Here is a 22,769-nt window from a genome sequence, read left to right as displayed (position 1 = left end):
CAGGGAAGACGAGTGTGGGGGAGGATAAGAGCAAACGTGGAGAGAAAGAAAAACACATGGAGAGATGGAAATGTGAGCACCGAGGAAGAGATAAGAGGAGACTGGTGGGAGCAGAGAGGGGAGATGAGAGGAAGAGTGGAGAGTGAGGGGAATGCTGGAGACAAAGAGGTGAGGACAGGAGAGAAGAGGGACTTTCTATCAGCGTCTCTTTTCAACATAACACTGAGTTAGATATGAAAAGTCTTACAGGACAAGCTATGCTCAATGAAACTGCACACATGCGCACCTAGTTCAGCGATTGCCGACTTTTTGATAGGGGGAATTCAGTCAGAAGACAAATGTCTCTCCTCACAGCCCCACGCAGAGCGCACCCTACAGAGGAGATGAATAAAGCTCATAATTCAGTCTCAGGTCTGAATATTGCTGTGCATGACAGACAGGGCTTCACTGAAGGACGCAATCATTGCAAGATAAGAAATACTCGACTCCCCGTGGATTTAAATGTGTTTAAATGTTATTTCCCTCAGTCTGATAAGTCTCCCCTCTGTTTCTATTGCTTTCCTAGAGTGCTGAATAAGCGCCTCGCTTCCTCACCCCCCTGTTTCACGCATTTTCCGCAGGCCCCCCTCGCTGTAGTGTACATATATATCACACCAATACTGGCCAGGCAAATGACCTGCCATGTTCTATAGACCCCCAGGGACCCACTGCCACTCAAAACTCCCCAATCCCTCCATTATTCCAGCTACTCAAAGCCACTTTTAAAGCAGATTGAAAATGTGACTGAGGTGTTATTTTAGTGCCATTACTGTTTGGGTGTTTATGAAAACAAGGTGTTGCGGCTTTAAAGGGAAGTAAATTATGTTTCTAACGATGCAAGAAATGTTGGGATGTATGCATGCATAATACAATCATGTATGGGAAAAAAAGGTGTAGAAGTGGATAGGGCACATAATCGGGGGGCTATGTGTTTAGTAAAAAGGAAACGTATAGGGAAAATGTAAAAAAAAAAAAATGTTGTACTTTTTAAAATTCAGAGTAATTTAGACATGTTAAAGTCAGTGTAAACAATTCAGAAAATAAATCCATATCAAAGCAAAGTTAAAGTCATGTTTGGCCTTGGTATTATTGTATTTTCTCAGCACAGTGACTGAGATCAAGTATTGCACTCAGTCCAGATTCTGTGCAAAGTGATTTGGTCGAGAACAAAGAGTTTCTGTATTAAGTCTGTTCAGAGCAAAATCAGTTCAACAAAGCTGTGGAATTAAACTACAACCTAATATGTCTTTGGTACCAGTGGGCTTTGACCTATTATTTGACAAACGCTGTTTGATAATGGGATTCAGCACTAAGCCGGTCTCCATTGCAGCGCTGCAATCCACTTTCCTCCGCAGGTCGGCTGACCCTTCCTTTGGTGTGCTGAAGGATGGCTTGTATGATCTGCTCGGGCTCTTTAAAACTTGTGATTTCACAAAGGGGGGGAAGGTTAAGGCTCGCACAATGATAAGAACCTGTCACCAGAGCCGTGCTGATGACCTCTTCCCACAATGCCACACCAGTGAGCAAGAGGGGAAGAGATAGATGTCCCCAGAAGATCGCCTCTCTCTCTCTTCTCTCTCTTCTCTCGAGGAATATTCAAGTCTAGACCTGCTTCCCTCATTTGAATATCAACGGCTGCCTTTAACTGTCTTTAAAGCAGACACACACACACACACACACACTCACACACATGCAGCAAACACACACAAATAGTGAGTTTTCAGCCAAATTGCCCAAGAGAAAGCGCATTTTCCAAGAGAAGTAACTCATGAATCATGAATTTGGGTGTCAGGGAGGTGTCTCGCTATGTGCCTTGACCTTTCCGAGGAGAGAATGAAGTGAATCCATTTCTGCTGGCAATGTTTGTATGAATTGCGAGGCAGCAATTATTAAACCCTAATGAATAACTGGGACAAAACAAAGCGCTAGCTCACTCTCGCCATTTCTGCTCACCCCAAAGGCTACATTTGCATTTTAAACGTGATGAAACTGTTGCTTAAAATGCATGCAACTGGCTCCTGAGGGTTTTTAAAATAAACATTAGGACTACTTTCTAAAATGTAGATCCAAATAGTGCGCAGAACAAACACAGCAAATTCAAGGTTTCATGAAGGTGGTCATGGACTGCTTTGTAAATGCACGCTAAAGAGGGAGAACTTGTTGTTTTTGTCGAGCAGATGCAGACGGCAGCCTGGATTTTCATCTCTTTTTTTGGGTAGTCACATGCCAGTCTGTCACTAAAAAAGGGATATTGCGGAGCTACATGCGGGGCTTAACAAGCACACTAGTACATGAAGCGTCTCTGTAAGCTGATTCACTGGGGAAAGAGGAGGGAGGGATGAAAATAAGAGACTCGGAGTAAACGAGATCGACAGATTATGCGGGGTGACCACAACCGCTTTGACCACAAAAAAAAAAACCTCTTAAAGCTGTTATCATGTCAAATAAGAGAAATCCTGGAAAGCTTCGACTGAAGTGAGGCGCTCTGAATATTTATTTTACAAGCTCCCGGCTGAGCACACAACCAAATCTCTCACTTCACAATGGATTTCTGATTCATCCATCAATGGATGTTCTGCTGCTGCTGCTGCTGTGGTTGTGTGTATGGATGGCGCTAGGCAACGCTTGAGGTGCCCCGTCCAGTCAGCACGAGACCATGTGGCCTAGATCCAGCCTTGGAGAGAAAGGGGTAACAATGCCACTGATTTGGGTCACTGTGTTGCAGGGATGTAGCCTGTACTTGTCCCTGAGCAGATATGAACGTGTGTGCATGGAAAGCCTGCATGAGGGGCTTGTTAAAAGTTATCTATTGACTGTTTTCCAGCTGTGTGTGTTTCCTGTGTTGAGCAAAGCTTCCCTTGTATCTATCATTTTAATGTGCTGTTCATTAGCAGACCGGTGGCTGGCTTGTAGGCTTACTCCAGTTATTTGTTGGTACCTATGGTCCTGGGGCAGAAATGTGTCAGCCTGATCCACAGCTTGGATGAGACCCTAACCGCTGCCTCGCACTATGCACATGGCTGAGAAACGCAAGGAGGGGGTCAGAGCTGTAAGAGTGTGGATGTGGTGCTAAAGGAGTACATTATGCAGAGCTGTCTTTGTCTCTTGTGGTCGTTGAAGTACAGCCAAGTATTTGAGTGGTAAATACACACAAATGTGCACACGAAAGTACACACTTTTGGCTCTCTTGACAGGCATAAACCTCAATGGGAACAACAGTGAAACCGGATTCTGAAGCGATCTCCTGAAAGCCAACAGTCTGTTACTATATCGCTCTCAGAACATGAGATATAATGGAAATACAGGTTTCCCTATTTTGAGTCTCTTTAGCCTCTCGGGGCTCGACTCCTCATGTCATGCACTGACTCACCATGATCTTCTAGAAGTGGCGCTAAGAAAGCATTTTAGTTTTCCTCCGTGATGGTGGCTTTAAAGTGGCAGCTCTCTTGAGCATCAAAAGAAGAAAGATGGAGAGAAGTAAAGAGATGGAGCATGTGGTGCAACAGTAGAATGCACAAAATCAGAGAGTGTTTGCTTAGCCAACAGAGGGCTATGTAATCTCTACTTTCCCTGTTCAACCTGTAACGCTGATTCACACATTTGTCATAGGAGAGGCATGCATAAATCCTGCAAAGACAACACAGAGGCAGGACTGCAGCTGATGCACTGTGTTAACACATAACGGAACCCACCACACACACAGACACGGGGATGGGGCTTTGCCACAGTGGCGCCGGGGCAGGGCAGCAGCAGCTACTAATTAAGAGTGGTTGGCTGAACAGCTATAGTTAGGGCTGAAGCTGGAGGGCTGAGGAGAGCAGGGCGACAGGTCTGACACCGTGTCTGTGTGTGAGTGTGTTTGTGAATGAGTGTGTGTGTTACAAGCGGCCCGGGGCTATCGGCTAGGGCCCCAGTTCAACTCTTGCTGACTCAGATTCCACATTGCCTGTCTGGCTGCAATACTGCTAGTGCAGCTAGCGGGGGGAGAAGAGCAATTTGCTCTTTTCCCTGTCTCTGTTACTTTCTCCCTTTTCTCCCCCTTTCTTCCCCTCCTACGCCCACACTTTTTTCTACACTTGTCTTTTCTGCTTTTCATTCCCTCGCTCCACTTTCCAGCCACCCTGTAGTACTCTCTCTCTTTCCCTCTTTCTTCATTGCTTCCGCACACAGTCAATACCCTTCAATACGCTTTATTTGCTCAGCAGAGGTGGGGATTACAGTGGGGATCAAAACAGGAAATAGGTTTGTTTTGAATGGCCCTCGAAAGTGATAGCCCAGCCGTTATCTGACGTTTTTTCGTTTTAGTTTTGTTTTTCTTCCCACTTGTGGATACTTGATGTTCCTGTTTAACTGCTGCAGCTGTAGTGAGTCAGACCTGTTAACCTAATAAATTAACAGCTCCATTGGTTCAGTGAATCATCATGAAATGTAAACACAAGCAAGAAATATGACACTTGCCATGTTTTGAAAAAAACTAAAAACAACGCCTTATGTACAGTTGTATTTTACATACCAATTTGTAGCAAGAAATAGAGTGAGTTTTTCTTGATGAATGTAAGTATTTCCTTTGTGTTCCACAAAGTAGGCATTTATTGTATTAAAGTAACTGGTGACCGTATTAACATACATTAAAAAGAGCCTTGTGACAGTATAAGAGGCTTGGCCTAGGCCTTAGTTATTTAGCGTGCCCACTAATCCCATTGTTGTTGTCACTGGAGCATAAGTGGCGAGCTTGATGGTAAATCCTTTGCTTCTGTCTCTTTGTGTCTCATTTGCTGCCATCCAACACCTAAAACAAATTTCCTTCACATTTAAGTGTTGACCACTTTTGAAAATCAAGTGCCGTGTAAAGATATCGAGTCAAAAACTACAAAGAGCTTGAGTGTGGCTATCCAACCCCTGCATTGTTTTTTCATTTTTGAAAAGACAAGAATAGAAAAATGACAGGATGTTTGCTCTGGGAAGGTAAATGGTGTGAAATCGGCACGCTGATATTCTAATGCATAAGGTCCAGAGCTGGAACTCGACCTTCTTTCTCATTCTCAGGATCTACAGTTTACTGTGGTGCCGGCTATACACACAAACACACATACACACTTGCTCTTTTGTGTTTGCAGTCTAAACAGAGAGTAACGGGAGAGTGTGTCAGTTTATTGTTTGTCCGTTCCTCTCTCTCTCTGTGCCCTGATGTTTACCTCTGCAGAACAATAGACTGGCCTGGGAAAACTTGTGCACAGGAGGTCTGATGCAGGTGCGTGCGTACATTTTTTCCCACATATCTATTGTGATTATGATTGCATTTCCTCAATTCCTTGATAACAGCACCCAAAATAAACTGATCACAGTTACTTGCCGTGTGAACTACAAGTGTGCTATTACTGAGCCGTGTGAACGCTTCGAGTGTTTAGCCAGTATGCACAGTATATACGTTCATGTTCAAGGTAGAAAAGGTAACACCACCACCTCATTTTGAGCAAGGAAAAAAAACCTGATTATGGTAAGATATTTCTCCATATCATGATTCTTTTCATGATGAAAACAACTTGAATGAGCCAAGAATGTATCTGTGATTTATTTATAATATTGTGATAATACAGTGTAATATTACCCAGCACTGTTTTACGTATCACTATAATTTTTGTAATGAATATCCACATGTCATTCTTAAGAACTTCAACTTACCCCTGACAGCATAATATAGACACTTGTATGTGACAGTGGAGAGGGATGCAAACACTCAGTCAAGATGTCAAAGGGGCATTATCTGCAGCAGAGCCTGTTAATTCATCCGGCCTCACATTAAAACCACTGGGTTTCTGAGTGTGAGATCTGGGCCTCTAGCCAGCCAACAGCTGGGCTAACTGTCTCGTATGGGCTTACTACTGAGGCTAAAAGTGATACGACCCCTGTGCCTAGTGCCCGGGTCTGAAATGATCTGAACATAAGTGTAGAACATAAGTGTAGCTACATTTGGCAGTTTTAATGTGTGCAACATGTGCAAAACTGGGGATTTGGGATCAAGGTTTCAAAAAAGGTCAATTCATCAAAAAAATGTTAGAAAAAGATAACTTTTTAAGAATAAGACATTGCATAAAGGCACACCGTGTTATTATGAGTAATGGAGAAGAGCTTTTTATGATAAGAGCTCAACACAGAGCACAGACAGGCACAGTGAGAACAGAGCAGCCCGCACTTTGCCCATCCTCACTTTGGCCCTGTGCCAGGCCTGCTCCTCAGAGAGAGGGAGGGAAGGCTGCGAGCGCGTGGATGTGTGTGTTTGTGTGTGTGAGGGGGGCAAACATTCCCCTGGCAGGATCCCCGGGACCCGGCGGAGGGCAGGGTTCAGCCGGTGAAGGAGAGGCTGCGTGCCCGGCAGTCAATTAGCGGCTCGCATTTACACAACAAATGGAGCTCCCACGGCTTCTCCGGCGCTCACACGCGCGCACACACCACTCATGAGTGTATCCACTCAGCGCTCATCAGCACACGCCGACGCAAGGTCAGAGCAGTGGGGAGGGAGGGAGAGAAAGAGAGAGTAAGAGAGAGAGCAAGAGGCCAGCTATCTGCTGGAGTGGCACTCTACAATACAAACTCATTGGCGGGACTAGACACACTGGCAGAGCTACAGTCTGCACAAAGTAACAAATTCTCTACAGTCAAAAACTTCAGCTTTCATACAGACACTGATACTTGTTAGAGGATTCAACACAGGGGATGATGGAAAGGGAGCAATACTGTGATAAAGTACTGAAATAATCAGTCAACAGTAAAAATCAAGAATATTTTTTTATGACAGATTCAGTGATTTATTTACAAATGTTAAATGTTCACTGGGTCAAGCTCCTCTCTCTCTCTCTCTCTCTCTATGTACTGTATACACACACACAAACCACAAATATCAGCTGTCTAATTTCCCTCAGTTTATATGAGCATAAGAAAGATTGAGATTGAAAGCTTGGTGTGTTGTTGATTTTTTCAGATAAAGGCTGATTTAAATAATTTCACTGAATATGAATGCACGTAGCTTGAGCTGACTTAGAAATGGTCTTGTAGTTTGTCCAGAGCATTCCAACTTGATACCTCCCACACTGTCTGCTACTCCAGTTCTTTTTTGGTGCTGCAGTGTTAAAAAATAAATTGCTCTTAAATTCCCTCAGCAGGGAAAGCCAGCTTCATGAATTAGGGAATACAAAATGCATCCAAAGCATAAAAGTACTTCGCAGGTTGTTAATTTAAATGAGCTTGAAACGGCTAAATATTGACTCTGTATAATTGGTCACAGTGTTAAACTGGTGTGAGGCAACTGACCAGCAGAACAATTCTCTGTTTAATGGGGAAATGGAAACAGAGAAGTTAAGGAATAGCTGCAGAAGTAGAGCACTGAGGAGAGACAGTCAAGCAGAAAATACAGGGCAGGAGTGACAGACATCCCTTTCAAACATTTAGCTTCCCCCAGAAACCTTGTGGAAAATTGCCATGTCAGGGTGACGAGTGAACAGGAGCTAAAGTCAATACCGTTGACTCAATAAAGTTGATCAGGTAATGCCCCTGTCAAGATCCACTGAAATTCTTTTCCATCTTTGTTGTGAAGCTAGTGTAAGAAAGACATGCCATTTCCAGGGCAGGCAAGCAAAGGATTATATTACCTAGACCTAAAAACCTAGAAGCCAAGAACTAGAGAATAAGGGAAGCCACGTGTCATTCTGCGTTAGCTTTTATGTAAGCATGTGTCTAATGTTAAACACACTGGCCATCCCCTCTGCTAGATTAGACTAGTCATCCTCTAGCCACAGCAAAAAATAGTTTAATATCAGACACAATTATGAAGAGAAAGGGAGAGGGCATAATATCTCTTCTACTTTTGTCAAGTAGCTAATATCAGGGTCTGTTGGTTGGAACACAAACAGCCATCTTTGGTATCAAAAGGTGAATGGAAGTAACTACTGCAAATACATGTACAAGTAACTACACCTATTTCTACAACCTTATTATGGTGGACATAGGCAACTTCATAACTTGCATCCATTTCATGACTCTAGCAGGCCAGGAGCTACTGCATTAACTTTTCATACAGCCAGTACATAAAAAAACCCTTGCCCACTTGAATATCCAGTGTAGAACAATGTTTTTTGATGACATTAAAACGTGATTATCCTAAAAGCACATAGAATTAGGTAAGATCTGATTTTTTTGTGTGTGCTCGAAGCTGCAGCAAAGGTTTGGCAGATGTTTGTGTGAAAGCAGCATAAGACAGGAGACACTAGGTTAAAGAGACAAACAGCATCTTCATCTATCTTTACTTCCTACCCTCCTCCCGGCCATCTGCCAACCTCTTCCATTTACATTCAGGTGAGAACTCCCCAGTCTGCAGACAACACGTGTGTTTGTGTGAACGAGAGTGAGAAAGTGGTTAGTATTGAGCTCTGCAGTTACAGTGGAAGCCGCCTTACAAAGTTAATGTGAAAAAGATGTGGTACTGAACTCCTGTTGATGAGGTCGTGAGAGTTTGGAGTGTGTGTTTATATCTCATCACCTGAGGGTCGGTTTGCTAATATGCGAGTCTCTCTGACTCCCCGCCCCTCTACCTGCTCTGTCTATTCATCTCTCTCGCTATACATCAATCTATCAGAGACAATTATTGGTGAGACCAGACCAGTGGTAAGTGGATGAGTGTTGAACTGCATCATGCAGCAATCAAACCACAACCCATCTCTCTCTCTCTCTGTCACTCTCCCTCTGCATGTTCCTCCAGCTGTGCTCTGAATAGGCCCTTAAATCACTCAGCCCAGGCTCTTTGATTGGTTGACCTCTCTGCATGATTAAACAGCCATTTTCATCACGTCCTCCATAGGAGAGTGACAGAATGAGAAAGAGGGAGAGAGACACACTGATAAAGGAGGTTAAAAAGCTGAACAATCTCTTTCTGTTTTGGACAGAATTTTTTTTGATTAGAAGAGAAAGACTGAAGCTCAAATTCTCATATACTCCGAAGCCCAGCTGGCACAACAAGGAAAGAGAAGGCACAAAGCTCAAAATTGCTTTGAAAAGTTACTAGCGAGAGCTGTACAGTTTCCCCTAACTCATACAGAATTTAACAATTAATTGTTGTCTCTGAAAACAACAAAGTGACACTATCCTCAGTCTTTCTTCATAAAAATGAATGGTTATTTGTTGGTCAAAAATCTGAGAGTAGATGGTTATTTATCATTATTCTCTGTTTGATTAAACAATTAATAATTTGCAAACAAAAAACATCCATCCATAATTTAATAAATTATGATTTATAGTCCAGTGTCTGAAGAAAAAAGTGTTTGTTTAATAATTTTCCCCTGAGCAGCTTGCAGTGAGTGAATAAGACAGCTATGGTTAAATGTATGCAATACAATAATATGTGTTGTCCTGAACTATGCAGGAGGTCAGAACTTTGCACAAGAGCAATTCAATTTCACATATGCACTCCTGAAAATATTTAGGTAATTTCAGGAGGACTGCTTCGGATATTCTCCTGACCTGGCTGTTCACAAAAAAATATTAGGGGCTGGCAGGAAAAACTCCAGGTGAAGTCCGAAAGAAATATTTGATTGTTTGCGTTCCCACATGCAGCTCCTCCCTTCAAATTTCAGGAGATTTTCCGGAGTTTTCTGTAATAGTGAAAGCCTTTAAAGACTTCCCTAAAAGGAATCTAACTCACTGTAACGTGGGCAAGCTACCACACAAGTAGGGTCACAACCATCATTACTGTGATCAGTGGGCTTAGCAGTATTTCCCCGAAATCACCAGACTAAAGAATGGGTGATTTTAATTTCCTCCTCTTCCCTGAAACCAAACTAAAATCGCCACCCCCTTGCAACATCTGTTTGGCTTCCAAATAAAAAAGCCGTAAAGCCGGGGTGGCGCAAGCAAGAGCAGCTGTTCCAATGCTGTGTTCAGTTCTTAATTAAAGTTTGACACAGCTCTTTGTCATCCTTCTTTCCCCACACACTCTTTTTCTCCATGCAGAGCTTCTCCATACAACATATTATTTATTATTCTTTGGTGCAAGCTGCCTTGTTGCTGTTCTGAGTTCAGCTAGTGCTGCCAAGATCCCTCCCTCACTCCTCTGCTGTATTCTTCTTCTTCTTCTTCTTTTTTCCCCTCCACCGTTTTCTGGCCAAGGTGCACACTGGCATCATTTTGTTCAGAGTTCTTCTATCCCACCCTTTCACAAATGTAAACGCTCGAGGCTTTTATGTTTATGCAACTACAAGAAGACTGGGAGACGGGCTACTTTTGAAAATATGTCTGTGCTGCGGCCAAGTTTGACTGCTGCACTGATTGCTGAGGGCAGGATGAGGTGTGCCTCTTGAATGAGCTTAAAACAGCTTGTGCCGTGTTTTTCGAGTAGCACATGTGGCAATGGCTCCACAATGAGTCTTCTGCAAAAGGTTTAGGCTTGATGATGACTTTTTTGGTGGAAATTGTTTCCTGTCCTTTTTGTCTGGTTTAAAATTAATGTTTCAGCTTTTCAGATACACAACAGTAAGTGGTGCCTTAAAAGCCAGTCGGACTTACACTATCCAGTTAGTGAGAGCCTCCTGGAGCACCAGAGGACATTTAATGCTGATCTCAAGAGCTAAATTAGGTCACACTTCGGTAGAAATGGAGATCCAAGCTGATAAACCAGAACAGCCACATTCCTACACATGCAGCAGGAACCTAGGAAATCATGGATTTTGGTGATGGAGAGTGGGAGGAGAGTGGAGGGGAGGGGGATGGGCAGCCCCAAGAGAAAGACTTGGAGAGAAAGGAAGCAACTCCTCCCAGCTGCCATGCATCAGCACATCACACCAGTCACAAGTTATACACCCCATTTGATTTGGTATGCAGTGTCCCGTCAGGAGCTGAATGGTATCAGTGATGCATTCCCTTATTTTAGCTTGCTGCTTCATCACATGCTCTGCCTAATTGTCCGCTCAGGAAGATCTGCAAGCCGAGAGAACAAACAAACTCATAAAACAGTAATAGATAATCTGAGAGCAACAACATAAGACACTCTCTCAAACCTACCACCCCTTATGAGTGAGGTGGCACATTACTGACCTATGTGACAGCTCCTAGTTCAAGGAGAGGAGGCCAGGGTCAGAGGTCACCTAGCACAACTGGAGCCATCATGGGACAGCAATGTGAAGCTCGCACCCACGCCCACCTAAACGCACCTCCCCCATAATAGCAGTAGCGGCTCAAAGGTTTCACCCCAAGCTGGGCAAAAAGCAACAAGACGGCCCTGGCAATAAAACTTCCATGCCCCCACTCCACCTTTAAAGTAGGGATCAGTCTAACCTCTGACCTTCTCCTAGACTACCTCTTATCCCAGTTTGGAGGCTGCTACCTCCTCCCCCTGTTCTTCTTCTATTTCTGGTTACAATCGACACCCCACCCCCTCACCCACCTTTGTCTGGTCTGAAGTGCTTATTCCTGGAGTCCCCCTGCTCTGCTTGCGTCTCCTCCACAGGGGGTCGAGGAGGGAGAGCCAACTTAAAAAGCACCCCCGGGAATAAGGCCATTGCTGGGTTGAGGTAACCCAGGTCTGCTAAAATAATTAGGCTGAGCAGCCACGGATGTTCTGCACAACATGCCGTCAAGTGGTTTTCCTCTTAACAAGCTATGAAAGGGAGGGAAGAGAGGGAAACAAGGCTTTTATGGTCCGTGTACACATGTTTCAACTGAAGGAGAATAGGAAAAAACAACCTGGATCGTCCAAAAACGTCTACATAACATGCTGCATGTTAGAGGAAGGTTCTCCAAGCTATTGAGCCATGACAAGGAGGTTTAAGGCCAACGAAGAAGCAATGACATGCAAAAGAAAGCTTTCAATCTTATTTGAGTCCCTTTGCATTGAACTGCCTTTGCTATACCAGTGGTATCATTTCCCTGCTAATGCTACAGACCTTTGGTTGGAATTTGCATTGATTTGCAGGAGGTGAGGGTAGTATTACTGTGTAACTGTAGTGCCTGTGAATAGAGAAAAGTCCCTTGTACATGTGTCTACGGTCGACATGCTATGCAGTGGCACAATGCCAACACACAATGGAGACCAGACTCGGCGGGCTACTCATCACTTCTCCCTCTTTAACCCTTTGAGAGGAGCACAAAAGAGGGAGCTGACAAAGAGGCCGCGGACAGAAAAGGAGGTGTAAGAGGGAAGAAGTGTAGGATATTCTATGCTCCTAACACTACTTTCAGGTGGTTTAAGGCCACATTTGTTGTTTGACAACATAAATTTGGTTACACTGTAAGCATCGGGCAATGGATACCTAGAGTCCAAACAATTTCAGTGACAAGGACATGATCACAAATAAAGTATCCATCTATTTCTGCAGACTTTCACTTCTTTCAGTCAGAGCTGGGAAAAGTTTTGAACCGGGGTCTAAACTTCACAGGTCCCACTAGGTCCCTGCTTAGGAAAAGTGGCTACCAACAGTTAAACATTGGGAGGTGAGAGGCTGGGAAGTGCTCCAAAGTGATTTAAGACCAAAGCTGCTCAAAATCTACCCTTCTTTTTGCAGCTGAAGTGGATTTAAAAAGGCTAACTGCCTATTCTGTTACGCTGAAAAGCTAAAATAAAATGTCCCTTTATTGATGTATTTTCCCTGAAGTATCTGCCCATATTAGCCCCCACCAAACAAATACACACCAACCCAGCCAGAAGCACCAGCCCACATCTAAAGAGTGCCAGGCACTCAAGGGAAAAAATGAGTGGTAAACAAAATGAATAAATGAGCACTTATCTCCATCTGGTAAACACACTTACAGGTGCTGACATCAGTGTGTGTGGTTTATGAGCTGTGTGCACACACACAAACACAAGCCAGATTACAACTAATGGGAAAGAGAGAGAAAGCGATCTTACCTGTGTCCTATAAGCATTTGCACACACTTTCTCAAAGCTCATTACCGCATGGACACCTCTACACTGCTGACCCGCCTGGGTAGGTCCCTCTTCCTTCCGCTAACATGAAGATTGTTGCTGGTTAGTCCACAGTTAAACACAGCCACAGTTAAAGAGCCAGACAGGTAGCTAGCTGATTTATAGGCAAGCCCACAGCCATGCTTTCCCTGGGCAAGTGGTTCTCTTCAAAGACCCTCCTTCTATTAGTCTTATTTACAGGGCTGGGGAGAACAGACCACCTGAATTATTAAAGATTCCCTTAGGTAAATACAACAGAAACCAGGAGGGAGTGTATGTGTGTGTGTTTGTGCGCAAAGGGGGGCTAAGATGGAAGACAGAATGAAGAAGTAGGAGCTACAGAGACTGAGAATGCAGAAAAAGCAAGTGAGCAATTATGAGTTGCTGCACCATTAACATTAATCACAACAATAAATGGCTATGTGCATGTGTAAACTCCTTTCTCCTTCATAGTGGAGAGTTACCTTATATTAAGCAAGAGGGATGCCCAAGCTCTCACAAATACGGCCACATTCAAACAGTATCCTGTATACACAGCAACAAATGCACTGAAGATGCACTGCTTATCTCAATGCAAATACATGCAGAGGCACACACCCACAGTGCGCTGCCTCCTCTCTCTCTCACACAGTGGTTCTCATTAACAAGCCAAACATGCCTGAAGAAGCAGACAGACTCGGGTGAGCACGGTAAACAACCAGTAGGCTCCCTCATCTACGCTGAGACTATCTCAGCATCAGCAACACACACTTTCTGCCGATGATACTGACAGGAGGGGTCGAATACATCCGCTCAAGGATCTGCTTTTTTTTAATACTGAAGCCATGAAACTGGTATTCTTTGCTCAAGGGGAAAGTAAAAAAAAGGAAAAGACTAAAAGAATGCGTGATGTTTCTTTAGTATCTAAATATTTATAGCTTTGATTTAATCATTTATTCAATAATAATAATGAAATGCAGCAATCAATCATACACCTTATAACCTCTGTACAGCACCCTTATTGCATATCATAGTTAAGGCCAATTGTTTTTTTGGTCTTTTTGACTGATTATGAACACATTTGTTCAAAGATTGAAGTGATTATTACCAAATTTGCATAACCAAACACACAGTTTTCATATACCGAACAATGTTTTCTGTAACTCACAACACATCTCTAAAGACCAATACAATACAGTAAACGTTGAACGGAGAGAATCCACAAATATGCTGCTGTTTTTGCAAGACAAATAGTCTATGCGAGTAGAAAAAGAGATGACAGTTATTTACAGTAAACTGACAATTTCCCCCCAATAACTGTGATAAATTCCCAGATTGTTTTATTATTTAAGTAAATCTTTGCTCTAAATTTAGAGACCAGTAAAGATGACAGGTGTAGCTTTTGTCTAAAGTTACAGGAAGAGAGGCAACCTCCTGATCAATAGCAGGCAACAGATCTTCTCCCCAGGAAATGCAACAAGAGAAGCCGTTTCTTTATGCCCAAGCAAATCAAGGCCCGTGCTGCCTGTCTGAGTCAGTGTCTGCGGGGAGATGGACAGAATGCTGACGAGAGCATTAGCATGCCAGGGGGGAAACCTCATACGCCGGGGATGTGCCCACTGGCTGTGGGTGTGGTGGGATTTCTATACAAGGCCAGTGGGTCAGAAGTGGAACCAGGGTCAATTCAGCATGTTTGGACCTTCAGGCAGAACCTTCAGTATGACTGTAACTCAACCTAAGTGGTGACGTGCCAGGATCTAAGGGTCAATCATAACCAATCACAGTGTGGGGTTTTTGGGGGGTTTGGAGGAGAGCCAATTCCACAAATTATGGGAATGTCAATAAGATTTTTCAAGAAAAAAAATCCAATTCAGTGTTCCTGTCAAGAAAACCAAGTGTTTGCTAAAAGGGGAACAAGAGACATGCTTTGTGCCCTGCTTCAGTCAATCTCATCACTCTGCTTTACATTTCAAGTAAACTAATCAACAGCCCTTTGAACAAAAGGGGACCATGTCAATCCTGCTCCCCAACAGGCAGCACAAGCTACAGCGGAGACGGCACTTATTTTCAATTTGCAGCCAGATAAGCAGGCATGTTTTTGATACTGTCAGAACCAGAGAGATTTTTCTATTCCAAGTCGTCTTGAGTGAGTGGCCTTTTTAGTGCCTGCTTCAAAAAGCATCCCCCGTACCCAAGCAGCTGTCACTTTCAGCAGGCACTGCGGAGGACGGACACGGGGGAGGGGTCCTTTGAAGGAATGCTTAAAAGTGGGCGATAAAAATAAACCGAGAGAGAGGAGAAAATTAATTATACATAACAGACAGTTCACTTGGATGAGCACGACAGAAACAGAGAAACTAAGGCTGCTTCCCTCAAAGAAAAAAAAGCCATTTTCTGGCAGAGGAATTTTCTGTTGGTCGTATTTATTTGGCAACAACTGAAGTGAGGGATGCAACAAGGAATCTTTTTTTAAAAGGTCAATGTGTCAAACAACACAGACCAAGTCTGCATTTCAAATTCTCTTTGTTGGCACTCACACCATGCACCCTCTCTAATTCAGGCGCTTTCTGGAGACTAAAATAAAAATTGCCAACCCACAGTGCACCCTCCTTAAAAATGTGATGAAGCTTGCAGATAGCTCAGTCTACCTTCAAATTCCCTTCTGATTGGCACTGATGAAGGTTTCTGCTGCCGGCTCACCTGCAAACTCACCCCTTGATATGATTCGTAATGCACCAGCACTTTGCAGTTCAACACCGCCCACTGACTCTCAATCCCAGCTTCTTATTTGGGCCAAATGGAGGTCATTCCTATTTGAGCAGTCAGTCAAGACAGGCCCGCCAGGTATTGGCGAGTGAGTTTATTTCATATTAAGGCTTGTCTGCTGGAGAGGTGTTAGCACCAGGAGAACTGTGTATGTGTGTGTGTGAGTGTGTGTTTGTCTGAGGATGTGTGTATGTGACAGGGCCTTTGGGTTCAGCCCTGCTGCTGGTCCCTCTTTAGTGCGTTTTAACATTGCTGCTGCTGCTGTGTGCCTCCTGCCTCAGGGCGCAGCACTCACCTCAGAGACCAAGTAAAACACTTGAATAGGGGATAAAGAGAGAGGATTGGACAAGGTTAAGAAAGAGATAGAAGAATGACAATGTAGAGAGGTAAGAATGGATATAAAAAAATAAAAAATAAAGGAAACAAACAGAAGAAAAGCAAAGGACAGACAAGTGTAGAGTGAAGAAAACTCAATCTGAGCTGAGCAACAGCAACTCTGTTAACCTCTTTAGCAAGACTGACACAAATGAAAACTTATGTAATAAAAACACACTATCTCTACCGCCTGTGATATGAAAGCAGATATTGCATTACAGCGCTGCTGTGCCAAGAAGAAAGCCCTCAATCACACAAGAGTTCAGCCTGGGACACTCTCTGACATAACCCTTGTATCCGTTTGAGGGGGGGTCCTCTATCGATTGTTGTAAAGCATGCTTCTTCGTGTTATCGATACTGGTCATATCCCACCAGAAATGTACAGGAGAACTGATTGAAAAACAGAAACGGGAGAAGGAGTGTGGAATGTCTGCGGAGTAAAGGACAAAAGATGGAGTGGGAAGAAAGAAGACAAGCGGCATGCAGGGAGACAGAGAGAAAAGGTGGTAGGAGAGAGGAAGGGGGAGAATCATTGGGAGGAACAGAAAACTGGAAAAGGGTGGAGGGAGATCTGGTGTTGAAGAATGGAGGCAGACGTAGACAACGATTGGTTCCCAACAGGAAGAGCCAACGAAACAGAAGGAGGAAAACTGGGAGAGAAAGCCTGAGTGGCAGGATAAATCTGGAGTGGAGTGGTAGGCAGATAGAAGAGAAAAGGCTGAGGTTGTCACACTGGTTTAAAATATCCACCAGTAAGGGAAACTGGAAAAGGAGTAAAAAAAATGTTTTCAGTCTGGAAATGCAGAGACACACTGCTCACTGTGAGTGTGAACGCAGCCCATATATCGACTCACTGCATGAAAGCAATGAATCACAGTACAGTACACCCTAAAGGATACAGCTATGCACTGAAAATCCTTTCACATATAAAAACAATTTCAGTGACCCAATGAAGTTGTTTTTAACTCCAGCTGAGAGAGTCCCAAGAGATCTGCATGATGGAATTCAATTTAAATCCTCTATTTTAATTCCTCTTTTAAAATCTATCAACACATGCAGTAAATTAAAATACTTAGGGCTTGTCTTAAAAGTGCCAACTTGGGATTCAGTCCTCACTTCAGCACCAGCCCTCCTGCTTTGTCATCCATCTACAATCTAATTAGACTTTAAATATGGTGCTCAATGAAAAGTCCAGAGGAATGCGACAGGGGGGTGCGCCACACAAAGGCAGGAGCAGAGGGGGTGCAAAGTGCACATGTCAGCTCGAATTCCAAAGTTTGGACATCACAGATTTTACCCTTCACGGCAGCAGCCAGACCGGACAGGGCAGACTTTGAAAAATTCATGACACTGCTGAGCTATTGTGGGGCAGATCTGTATCATAATTAGGGAAGATTGAGGCAAATTGTGTGTAATTTTCTGGCTGGGTTGCCAGCTTTCATGTGAATTGCCATGCAAGGTTACCAGAAAAGATTTTCTGAAGAGTTCAGCTGTATAAAGGTGGGAACTTTTTTGAAATTCTTGAAGGGATATTCATCTAAGTGTGATTGTTTCCTGCAGATATTCCCTTAATTCATTGCGAATGGGGTCAGGTAAGAAGTGGTTGTTTGTATCTATTATCCATCTTTGTCCCTAGAAAATTTCTATATTCTTATTCTTTAGACTAGACTTTACTCTAAATAAATAAATGGGTTGGGTCATCTCTAAATTTATTACACGACTGCCCCTCCTTGCTGTCAGTCACACACTCATGTAGAGCATGCTTGTTTTGACTGAACAAGTTAGGTACACTCTTGCACTGTTGTTGGGCGAGGTGTCACTCAGTCTGTGGCTGAATGATTTAGAGCTGTGACTGGCCACCACCTCTTAAACAAGCACTCATGTCACGGTTTAAATCCTGCATCATTTACATGTGAATGCTCGTCCACACATTGAACTGTCATTAAAAGGAGCTGCTGCTTGACCGAACTGAGGCAAAACTGGGTCACATCACATTTTATGAAGAGTTATGATGTTAGTCATACAAACGCCAGTGTCTTCTAGGGGTTGCCAGAGGAGATAAGACACACCAGTATCACCAGATTAAATTTCACTGTATTATTGAAATGCGCAGTTAATGTCTGTTTAAATAGTAGCGGAGTATTGCAGTAACCTCTTTGCAGATTGCCCCCACTGCCCCTCCTTTCTCTCCCAAAATGAACATGGGTTCATGTCTAGTCTCTTGCTCCTCTAATATGATTCATAAATTTGAATTGGGCTCCAAATGAATTCATGTATAATGTGCCGGGTGTGGGTGGGTAGTCTAATTTTGGTTGACTAGGATTTGATTTGAAAATACAGTTGAGGAGAATCCGATAGAGCAATGAGAGCATTTCCAATAGCTGACAAGATAGGCACTCCACACACCCACAGACAGCTCTCACCACTCCAGCCCTGCTCAAAGGGGGAATTCAATTGCTGTCGAATAACAAAGCCCACAAATTGCCTCCCATTCGTTAGCAGATTAACGCTTTTTTCACAACACACCAACACAATTTCTAATTATTTCAAAGCTAATAGGTGAATCGATTTTTTTTTTTTTTAAACAAGCAAACAACCACGTCCGCCTCCCCAAGAGAAATCCAGCACAACTCCTCCCTCAGGTCCATTTAGGCTACAACAGAAAAGCCAGGGCAGGAGGGCAGGATACATTCAAATCAAAATGAACAAGCAGCAAAACAAGCACGAAAGCAAATGTTTCATGTAAAAGCTATAGGCAGCTTTCAAGGACTATTTATCCAGGCGACAGTGAGTGTGCGCTCGGTGAATACCTGTGATTATGTATCCTGGTGGTTGTGGTGGCATTCCTGCTCTGAGGCAATGCAACAGTAACACACACCCACAGCACAGGGAGCTCATACAGGAGGTTTATTTGACTTTATAATAAGCTAACAAAAGCCTTTCCACATCTGAAAAGTACATGTTTTGAGTCTATCCGACGTTCACAAACTCACCTCACACTGCACCAAATCTGACGTTAGGGCTACTTGCGAACACACACCTTACCTTTTCACTAATTTGAAGTTCCAGGTGTTTAACGTGAAACCATTTTTAAGACCTGCCCCAGTTTACAAAGTTAAAGCCTGATTCGGTGCCATTTAATATCCATAGTTTTTCAGTTTCGTTGCGGATTAATCCGACTGGTGGCGGTCACACCGGGGCGCATGTTCAACACACCGCTAACACAAGCTGCACACACCTCAATGAAAACTGGATAATGTCGCTTCTCTACTCGTCTTCGTGCTTCTTAAATTGCCGGGTTTGGGTCAGAGCCTCCAGCTCTTCAAAACTCGTGGAGGAAAAGAAAAAAACATGCACGGACAGCGGAGACAACATGAGGAGAAGCGGGAGGAAAACACAACGACAAACTCACCACACGGAGCACTGGAGGGAGAAAAAAAAATGTAACCTAAAAATATTTAAGCCGGCTCCACCATTAACCCCGCTGCTTCCGAGGGAGAAGAAAAAGCCTCTCGCCGGAGTTTTGACGGTACTTACAGGTTCAGGTGATCCTCATGCTCGATATCCTCGCCATGGTTTTAAATTCCAAAACTTAGGGACATTCCTCTCTGGTCACGGAGCGGCGGTGCTCTCTCTTCGGCGGCTCCCTGCGTGTGAATGGAGAGGGAAGGAGAGGAATGCAACTCCGGCTCCAGGAGAGAGGGGGGGGGGAGAGAGAGAGAGAGAGAGGGAGGAGGCGCTCTACTGCTGCAGTACCTCGCCGAGCCCATAGAGGGCGCCCCTGTGCCAACTCATGGTGGGACAAAGACTCTTGTGAGAGCTTTGGGAATAATCACCATTGCCACATTTTTCTTTTTTACAAAAGATGTATTTTATTTTATGTTTAGTTTAGTCATAATAACAGTTGTAAAAAGTATTCACATTCCTAAGTAAAATCTTATATAAGTGTAATGTATTCAGGCTACTGAACAGCAATGGTCTTATTTGTAATGAAATGTCACCCAAAGTCAAGTAATAGTTTTTTTGTGTTTGTTGTTTTTTAGGCCTATATAATTGCATACCAAAGCAATATTTACTTCATTTTAGTTTTAAACATTAAACACCTGAAACAGTTTCAGTCTCACATCGACTGTAAAATATTACCAAAAGTGGTAATTTCATTTTACACACATCTGTCACCATCATTTCTTAACTGCACAGTATGAGTCTGGTGAGGTGAATACATTTGAGTATTAAGTTCATTTTCTAATAGGGGCTTCTGTGGCTCAGTGAAAGTATTGGTCGTCTCCCGACCCAACCTGAAGGTTAAGGTTTCGGTCTCCAGCTAATGCAGTCAAATGTCTTTTTTGTATTTTGTTTTTATTAAGGGACCATGTACAATATTAAACATTTTGTTTCCATTTGATGCCTTGTACCAGAGTTAGCTTAGAGCTGGGAAGTGTCCTTATACCCCAATAGTTCCTGCTGCTGTGTCATGTGAATGTCTGTGAATGGAATAGTTCTGAATCTGATGGTTAGTTTGGCACTATCCATAGCAGCCTCTGCCTCAATGTGTTGATGTGGTGTGAATGTGACATGTCGTGTAAAAGTGCACTATAAAACCGCTACACGAGTCCAAGTCCATTCATCATTTACCACCTTCAGTCAAATGGTAAATTGTTCAAACTCAGTAAATGGTTAAAAAACAAGTAAGTCAAAATTCTTTTAAATCACTATTTTAATCAAACTTTTTACAAACGTAAAAATAAATCAAATATTTTGGACAACTTAGCAAACTGATAGAGAGTAAGGCCCTGACAACAGTTTAGCCTCACTGTGGTACAAAACATACGATACCGAATGGTTCCACCTTGAGCAGGGAACATCTCAGCTAAATTTACAGTGAACAGCGTTCAAAATAGAAAAGGCGCTGGGAGAGAATGTCGGAGACAGGATTGTCGTGAGTTGCACAAAGTAAGGGCGGGCTCCTTAATTAAATGAGGAGGCCCCAGGCTGGCCTGTCTCGTCCCATCAGCTGACACATTCACACTGCCTAACTTACACTGAGTGACACTGGTGACAGATTTTGGAAACAAGCTTGGCCCTCAAGGCTCTTTAAACAACTTTTAATTATTCTTATTTACTTGATACTTGCTAACTCAAGACAGTGAAAGTGACTTTGAAAGATGTATTTCAATTTGAATCACGCAGTCGGTATAATATCAAGAGAGGAGCTGAGAAAAAGTGTGTTTATGGCAGCGCTCCATTATGTCTCTGCAGCAAGGAAGCTTTTGGGATAACTGAGTTATTCAAACAGGCAGCTCAGGTTACCGATTGCACTCAGGAGAGCAGAGAGTTAGAGATCTGGCTCTAACCACACCACCTGGCCTCGTACTCTGTGTGTGTGTGTGAAAGAGAATGTGTGTGTGTGTTGTTTTGATATAGAGATAAATAAATTGTTTTGCATTTGCTTTGAATTAAAAATAAGCTAAATTTCAGTTCTAGCTAGAAGATTTCCCTCGAGTCTATCAGACTACCAGCTTTGAACGGTTTTCAAAAGGCCACTGTTTGCCATTAGAAATGGTTGGTTTGGCCGTAGTAATACCAGGAGATTAGCCTCACTTACCATGTGAAAGGCCTCGGGACAAAGCCATTCCCTATCTCACTATTAAACACTAACACATTGATTAGCTCTCAGTTAATGCAGTTCACGTCCATCCTGTTCAAATTCAAGTCGACTGTAGGTTCTCATGGGAATATGTCATGGAGTATGAAACGTATCGGGCTGAGTACAAAGTTAGTCTTGTAAAAACGTGGATCAAAAGAGACAATGTGCAAAATGTGCAGACTCTTTCTTTTGTTAAAACAAAGCTGTATAAAAATACATTTTCAGCTGTGTATTATAATGCAGTCAGAATAAAGATACAGCACCTCAAAGATGCATAAATAAAACACTTATCCCTACTTTCCTGCACCTTAAAACAAAAAGCTGTTCTGCGTACAGTGCTCAGTGATATATTTCTTTAAAGAGTCAGATTAATCTCTGCTGTCATGATTTGACTAGACAGTGCACAGGCCGCGAAGCTTGGGCTGAAAGCACAGAGAATATTAAATAAATTTACACTCGGCTGTTTGGAGGTTTGCTGCTGTTTTGCTCTCTATTTGCTTTTTTTTTTTTTACATTCATGCACTATTAATGGGCCAGTGTTTTGCAAGAAGAACAAACATTTTAAGTGAGCAGAGAGATACAGGAGCTGACTGATCAGAGAGAAAAGAGTCCCAGTCGTCCTTGAAAACACACACAAAGGATAAACTAATCCTGCATGTGTGAAAACACACATCTATACTGTGCAATTCACATACACAAAGCTCATACGCAGATCCTGCAGCTCTTCTGATACACACTGAAAAGCAACACAAACAAAATGCAGTAGACTACTTTATACAGAGTGTGTGTTTCCAGACATTTGTGATGAAAGAAAGGTAGCATAAAATCAGATAACATGGTTTTAAGAATATACAAATACCCTTTATAATTTTTAAAAACCTGTAACATGATCTGTGTTTATTCTCCACCAATGCCATGTCTCTTGCAGCCAATGAAACTCAATCCCTTTCACTTAAAAGCAAAACAAAACAAAAAAAAACTCACCTGATCTGTGCCAATTACATTAAACTAATCAGA

At 43.0% G+C, this 22,769-nt stretch overlaps 2 protein-coding genes across 5 annotated transcripts in view; both read right to left on the bottom strand.

Annotated features, from left to right (window-relative positions):
• LOC132977505 (plexin-A1-like) overlaps positions 1-19,775 on the bottom strand; it is a 178,636-nt gene extending 158,861 nt beyond the window's left edge. For all 4 annotated transcript variants that reach the window (XM_061042116.1, XM_061042119.1, XM_061042118.1 and 1 more), the window contains exon 1: positions 19,643-19,775. The gene's annotated coding sequence lies outside the window, so the exon portion shown is untranslated. The remainder of the gene's footprint in view (positions 1-19,642) is intronic.
• Positions 1-22,769, bottom strand: part of LOC132977512 (MICOS complex subunit mic25a-like) — a 291,593-nt gene that overhangs the window by 163,141 nt on the left and 105,683 nt on the right. The window lies entirely within an intron of this gene.

Source organism: Labrus mixtus, chromosome 7 (assembly GCF_963584025.1).
Source record: "Labrus mixtus chromosome 7, fLabMix1.1, whole genome shotgun sequence".
NCBI lineage: Eukaryota > Metazoa > Chordata > Actinopteri > Labriformes > Labridae > Labrus > Labrus mixtus.
Note: the sequence above shows the minus strand (reverse complement) of the source record. Positions and strands in the feature narration are given on the sequence as shown.